At 43.9% G+C, this 7,502-nt stretch overlaps 1 protein-coding gene across 2 annotated transcripts in view; it reads right to left on the bottom strand.

Annotated features, from left to right (window-relative positions):
* The window catches only part of LOC134467556 (lipopolysaccharide-induced tumor necrosis factor-alpha factor homolog), a 38,371-nt gene extending 31,115 nt beyond the window's left edge, over positions 1 to 7,256 (bottom strand). For both annotated transcript variants that reach the window (XM_063221408.1, XM_063221407.1), the window contains exon 1: positions 7,122 to 7,256. The gene's annotated coding sequence lies outside the window, so the exon portion shown is untranslated. The remainder of the gene's footprint in view (positions 1 to 7,121) is intronic.
* Positions 7,257 to 7,502: the final 246 nt, after the last annotated feature.

Genomic DNA, 7,502 nt, shown 5'->3' with positions numbered 1-7,502 from the left:
GCTAGGAGGTCCCACTTTGTTTGGCGTTCCATCTCCCACTAGCAGGGTCGGATTAAGATGGCCTGGGGCCCCTTGGCTACAAGTTGATGTGGGGCCCCTCGGAGAGCAAATTTTGTGACAAATTTACATGGACAATGTCATAATTACATGCCAGGAATTAGGGACAACACGTCTACCAACTGTACTCAACATGACGGATGAATATTCCAATATTGCATCTTGTCATGATTCTGCAATTTCTTACTTTTGACCAATCAGGGGCCCCATGGCAGGTGGGGGCCCCTAGGCTGCAGCCATATCTAGCCTGTGGGGGCCCCACGACAGGTGGGGGCCCCTAGGCTGCAGCCATATCTAGCCTGTGCATTAATCCGGCCGTGCCCACTAGCTTGGACTGGGTCTGGAATGCCACAGGTGAAGGTTCAATGAAGGCGAGGACGAAAAATTCCAACCGACCTATTCCCCCAGAATATTACCGTGACAGTGCATGAATTGCAAACATTTATTGAGTTTGAATGGCACTTCCACCCCCCACCACCCCAGATGAATTCTAACAGCAGAAGTCAGTCTGTCAATCCCAGTGGTGTAGTCTATGTAGAACGCGGGTATACGGAGTATACCCACTTCTAAATTTCAGGGATATCAGTATACCCACTTAAAATTGATTGATCCATTGTTTTGAATAGCACAAATATATACAGTATACCCACCCAAATGCTCAAATATACAGTATACCCACCATAAGCAATGTCTACGTCCATACTGTCTATGTCCATGTATGAGTACTGTCTATGTCTATACTGTCTATGTCCTTACCTAGATTAGTCTATGTCTGCATGGGAGAGCAAGAAACGCAATTTCAAATTCTTTGTATGACCAGTGCATGTAAAGAAATTGACAATAAACTTTGACTTGACTTGACTTGACTTGATAAAAAAGTAGACTACACCACTGGTCAATCCCTCTCTCTCTCTCTCTCTCACACTCCCTCTCTCTCTCTCTCTCTCTCTCACTCACTCCCCCTCTCTCTCTCTCCCTCTCTCTCTCTCTTTCTCTCTCTCTCTCACTCATGAGCAGAGGCGACTAGGGCCAGATGGCGCCTCAAGCAAAATGCAAAAACAATGAACATTTGAACCAAAATCTGCACTTTATGCAGTTATCCACTATCTAGGGGCCCCAAGCGGCTGCCTGCCTTTCCTGGTGGCAAGATGCGCCTCTGCTCACGAGAGAGAGAGAGAGAGAGAGAGAGAGAGAGAGATAGAGAGAGAGAGAGAGAGAGAGAGAGAGAGAGAGAGAGAGCGAGCGAGAGAGCGGGGAGAGAGTGAGAGAGGGGAGAGATTGAGAGAGGGGGGGGTGGAGTGGAGAAAGATGGATAGACAAAGAGGCAAAGTGAGACAGAGGGAGGTGGAAAGAATGTGTGTGGGAGAAACAGAGAGATGAGATATGAAAGAGATGAAATACCAGGAGTGAGTCAGTCAGACTCTGAGGGAGAGAGAAGAGAGAGTACTGCTTGGCACCATTAGATTACAAAAAACCTCCTGACAAAATACAGAATCAGTGACCCCAAGTTAGACATCAAAATAGTAGAAAGTCAGAAAACATGGACGCACAAATCAGATATGAGATATGACAATTACAAATGTCCAAAATGATGTATCACTGTGTCCACCAAACTAAGAGGAATCTACTTTGCTAATTACAAAGAGAAAACACATCATTTGGAAAATGTATCTCATCAACTTAAGTTGTGGGCACGGTTAGATTGATGGTGTGTGTGTGTGTGTATGTGAATAGACAGTGGGTGGTAGGAAAATTCCATGATCTGAAGCACTGACACAAAAGACGCAAACACACTCACAACCTTCCATTTCTAATTAGTCAAACCCACAAGTTTGCGGTATTACTTGATAAGCCATACACTCAAATCCAACATGCACGTAAGAACACACACACAACACACATGCACACACGCGCGCGCACACACACACACACACACACACACACACACACACACACACACACACACACACACACACACACACACACACACACACACACACACACACACACACACACACACACACACACACACACACACACACACACACACACACAGAGGGAGTGCCCCTAACTATTAGCCACTAACACCGGCGCACCCATTTCTGTAAATCAAGGTGGAAGTGATCATGAAGAGCTTATGAAGAAGGTTTGTGAATTACGTGTAAATGGCTTAGGCATAAACTAAACTTCCCCAGTGCTATTATAGCTTGTAGATTTCTGTCATTTAGCTTTTTTTTATTCTCCTTCATTTACTTTCTTTCTCACATTTGCCACATTACCATGATGTTTTTAAAGTGATACTGTCCCATTTTTGGAAATAAGCTATAATTTTACACCTCCCCTTGAGTTAAATAATAGGGTTTTACCGTTCTCCTGTACTTTCAACCGTTTTCTAGGTATGACCGTGCAAATTTTACCTCCATGCTAGCAGTTAACATTGACTCAATGTTAACTGTTAGCTGAGAGGTAAAATTTGCACGGTCATAACTAGAAAACAGTTGAAAGTACATGAGAACGGTAAAAGCCTATTGTTTACCTCAAGGGAAGGTGTAAAATAAGCTTATTTCCAAAAATGGTACAGTTTCACTTTAAGAATTAAATTGTGAATGAAATGTCCCATGTAAAGGGGACCATTGAGAGTGTGAACCCTGCCCCTTATTGCTCCGTTTGAGGGAACGGGGAGCAAGGGGAAGAGGTAGGGGTAGACATTAAACGGGCCCAAGTGTCACCAATAGTTTCTTGCTTGTGGTTTTTGTAGCCCATGTCAGCCTTGTTCAGACCTAAAATCTTGTCCCTGACATCCTTAGACAGCTCTTGGGTCTTTCCCATGTTGACGACTTTGGAGTCTAAATGGCTACGTTTACATGAGACATTAAATTCACAATTAACTCACTTTAATTCTTTTTTGTTTTTGTGAGACAGGATAGTGGAGGAGGGACAGGAAGTGAGCTGGGAGAGAGAGATGGGGAAGGACCGGCAAAGGACCCGGACCGGGAATCGAACCCGGGTCGGCCGAGTGGTAAACGTGTGCCCTACCATATCAGCCACGGTAGGGCCACTCACTTTAATTCTTAATAAAGCTTAATTCTGCTTTGAAAACGTCATGTAAACATTTCACAATTCAGAATTAAATGAAAGATCAAGGCAAACTCTAGGGTGTCTAGTGTTAGGGGCCGGTCTATGGGTTGGCAGGGGATCAAATACTTATTTCTCTCAATGAAATATAAATCAATTAACATCAATTAATAATCTTTTAGATTATTATCTTGAATTTTCTTTTCGTTATTCTGTCTCTCCATGTTAGAATTCACCTACCATTAAAGCTGTAGACTAATCATGTCTTTATTAGAAGGTAAACCAACCAAATCAGCAAGGGATCAAAAAGGTACTGATAGTGATACTGATTACGACCACTGTAATCCTCGCCTCCACATACACCCCATACCAACCCTTCTCATTTACTCAGCTGTCCCATACTGTACTGTACACACCCAGGGCCAGAGTAGAGTAGAGTAGAGAGCGTAGTACGCTATGCAATCACTGTGTGGTTTGGAAACCTGACAGTGAAAGTGAAGTCTCAAATAGACAGACTGACCCGCACTGCACTGAAGGTAGTGGGGGTGAGGGACTACCCCACCCTCCAAGCAATATATGAAGAGTCTGTAGTTAGGCATGCTAGAAAAATAACTGAGGATCCATCACATGTTCTGTACCCAGAATATGAGCTGCTACCCTCTGGCAGGCGATTCAGAGTACCAGTTAAAAACAAGAAAAGGTTTCTGAATAGGTACAGGTTTTCTTTTGTCCCTGTTTCTGTTAACCTACTGAACGCAGGTCATTAACAACTACCATCCTGTAATGCCATGTATGTATGCGGGTGGTGGGCTGTGGTGGATATGCACTTGAGTGTTTCTATGTATGTGTGTGTTTATTGTTGTTTTTGTTTTTTGGCGTCATGTGTATGTTGTGTGTATGTGGCAGCTATGTATGTCCAAGACAAATTTCCTTCGGGACTATTAAAAAGAATCTTGATATGGCTTCAGTGCAAAAATCATGGCACATTATTAAGAGTCATTTGAGGAATCCTCATTTCTAATAGACTTGATGTTTATTCAAGCAAACAATTCACCATACAATTAAAAACTATCTCATTTTCATTAATGCTGTATAAAAAACATTGCTCAATTCAGCTCACACGCCCCCTTGTGGAAGGCCACGCACCCACAGGGGTGCACGCACCACAGTTTGGGAAACCCTGCCCTAGACAATGTCAAAATTCTAAAACTAGAGGAGTATTACGAAGTTTTAAAACTCTACCTGACATAGTAGACTAAGTTATCAATACCACGTCTTTTTAAATGTCTCCAATTTTATTGACACCCCCCCCCCCCCTAATTTGACCAACTGAGGGTAGGTGGGGCCCCTATACTGTAGGTTGCAGCCATATCTAGTCTGTGTAATAACCCGGCCCAGCATTCTGTACACCACCGGACATACAACACATAGCTTCTCTCACACAACCCCAAACATAAAACAAAAATTTAATTCATTTTTTCCATATTGACCAACTGGAACTGGGGGTAGGCGGAGGCCCCTATACTGTAGGCTGAAGCCATGCCTGGCCTGGGCAATAACCCGGCCCAGCATTCTGTACACCAGTGGTTCTAAACCTGTTTTACTTAACGCACCCTCTTTCCTGTGGCGAAGACAAGCCGCGCACCCCCAGCACAAAGTTCTGCACGTGTATATGCACTAAAAAATGTTTTCCGTGATTAATCGCAATGATTCTTGCTTGAGACATTAATCAATACCTTAATGACTTAAAATGGGGACCATGATATTTTATAATTTGTTCTTAATTTGACCTAAGTATAATGTTTGCAAGCATAATTTTGCTCACAACCTCAACACAAACAAAATCCTGTGCACCCCCTGGAATCTCTGGCGCACCACCAGGGGGTGCCCGCACCCCAGGTTAAGAACCACTGCTGTACACCATCGGACATACAACACAACGCTTCCCTCATACACCACCTCCTACAGGACATCCCCTCCCTACACTATGTAAACATCATGGCAATCATGGCATAGGAAGTCTTTTCCTCTCCAGCCCCATGAGCATATACAGTACATGCAGCAATCAGCAGCCTAACCCTCCCTTTCCCTCCACAGGGCTCTCCCTTCCTTTGAAAGGCCGGGGAAGTTCTAGCCTGATTATCATAGGGCCTTTCTCAAAACCTAGGACAGTGCCCTTCCAAGTGTATCAGCCTAATTAGTCACCCCCAGTGATTGGATACTCTTTATTAGTCACACCTAGTGATTGGATATTCTATAGAGTTCACCAAAGAGTGTCCAATCACTGGGCGTGACTAATTAGGCTGATACACTTGGAAGGCCACTGTCCTAGGTTTTAAGAAAGGCCCATAGACTTGCAATCGCGAGTGGAAGGTGTTGAGTCACCAGGCAAGGGAAGTTGACACAAGAGTTTGTTTAGCATCATTATATCTGGGGGAGCAAACGTTTGAAGTGTGTGAACCATGAAGTATGTTTTTTTTCAGTGTATGCTTAAGTTGTCGTGCAATGTGTATTATAATGGGTGTATCTGCGTATTTGTGTATGCTGAATGGACACCCTAATTACCCTTACGAAAGTCGACCTTTTTTTTGCATGGTTCGGCACGGTTTTTGGTTTGACTGTGGTTTAACTATGAAATTAACTATGTTTTTATCACGGTTTATAATTATTCATTAAATTACACTTAACTGCCGCTTTTTTTAACCCAACGCACATATTGGTGACAGTCATTGGAGCAATGTGGGGTTAGGTGCCTTGCTCAAGGGCACTTCAGTCATGGATGGAGGTGTAGGGAGAGGTAAGGGTGGGATTCGAACCTGCATCTTTGAAATCTTCAGCCCACACCCTAATCATTACACCACGGCTGCAAACAAGTTGTCATGTTTTTTTGGGTGACCATGAAACCCACAATTAACCATGGTTAAACCATAGACACAAACCATGCTGTAAAAACCATGAATAATCATGACCCATGGTTAGTTGGGAACCACGGTTTTCATGGTTATCCCAAAAAAACATGGATAAGCCATAATACTATGGTTGGTTCAGAGTACTTAGAGAAACCATGGTTACAACAGTAAAACCATGGTTAAAAACCATGGTCGATTTTCGTAAGGATACCTTCGGGATGAATACAATTACTCAACTCTACTCTTCTTCTCCGTGGCTGTATCTGTGGTCATATAAACAAGGAAACTGTCCATGTAAACAGTTTTTTAAACAGGTTTAAACGGTTTAAACTAAAACGGCCCGCGTAACCACAGCTATTGTATGTCCACGTTTGAGTATGCGTCATCTATGAGTAGGCCTATGTGCTGTCCTGTAGTGTATTGTAGGCTACTTCAGATAGAGTTTCAGTGTGTTTGTGTGCTTCTGATCATCTTTCAGTGTGTGTTGGTCAGTTAATTGATCTTTCGCCTGTCTTTGTCTCTGTCTCTCTGTCTTGCTGTGTGTGTGTGAGAGAGTGTGTGTGTGTGTGTCCGTGCGTGTGTGTGTGTGTGTTTGTGTGTGTGTGTGTCCGTGCGTGTGTGTGTGTGTGTTTGTGTGTGTGTGTGTGCGTGTGTGTGATGGCTCTGTATTATATCAAAGCAGCACCAGCCCAAGCCACACCCACATGTCAAGATAAGACATGCACACACACACACATTACAATGCATTTGGCAGACGCTTTATAACCAAAGCGACTTTCAAAAGAGGACATAATCAAGCCAACATCACAAGAAAATACAAAGTGCACACCCACACATACACAATATGTATTGTCATAAACACTCGTGTTCGTTTACTCTTCGCCAACCCCTTCTCTCTCACTATCTGTCTCTTGTCTGTCCATCTCTCTCTCTCCATCTCTCTCTCTCTCTTTCTCCTTTGCATCTCTCAGACATACTAATCACCCCTTCTCTCCTTCTCTTTATCTTTTCTCCCTCTCTCTCTGTCTCTGTCACTCGTACGCACGCACAAACGGTTGAGATGATAAGGGGAAGTCTTACCTCTTCTGCACTGGAACACTCAGCAGGGGGAACAACACAGCAAGTGACCACACACTGTACTGTACTGACGGGAAAAAGTAAAAGAGATGGACACAGAGAACGAGAGAGAGAGAGAGAGAGAGAGAGAGAGAGAGAGAGAGAGAGACACAGAGAGAGAGAGAGAGAGAGAGAGAGAGAGAGAGAGAGAGAGAGACAGAGAGAGAGAGAGAGAGAGAGACGGAGAGACGGGGGGCACAGAAAGGGAGAGGCAAAATGAGGGTGGGGCATAGAGTAAACGATAGATGCGGGTGGGACAGGACAGAGAACAGAAGGAGAGAGAGAGAGAGAGAGAGAGAGAGAGAGAGAGAGAGAGAGAGAGAGAGAGAGAGAGAGAGAGAGAGA

Source organism: Engraulis encrasicolus, chromosome 17 (genome assembly GCF_034702125.1).
Source record: "Engraulis encrasicolus isolate BLACKSEA-1 chromosome 17, IST_EnEncr_1.0, whole genome shotgun sequence".
In the NCBI taxonomy this organism is placed as follows: domain Eukaryota; kingdom Metazoa; phylum Chordata; class Actinopteri; order Clupeiformes; family Engraulidae; genus Engraulis; species Engraulis encrasicolus.
The sequence above is the reverse complement of the archived record's forward strand: the minus strand, read 5'-3'. Positions and strand labels throughout refer to the sequence as shown.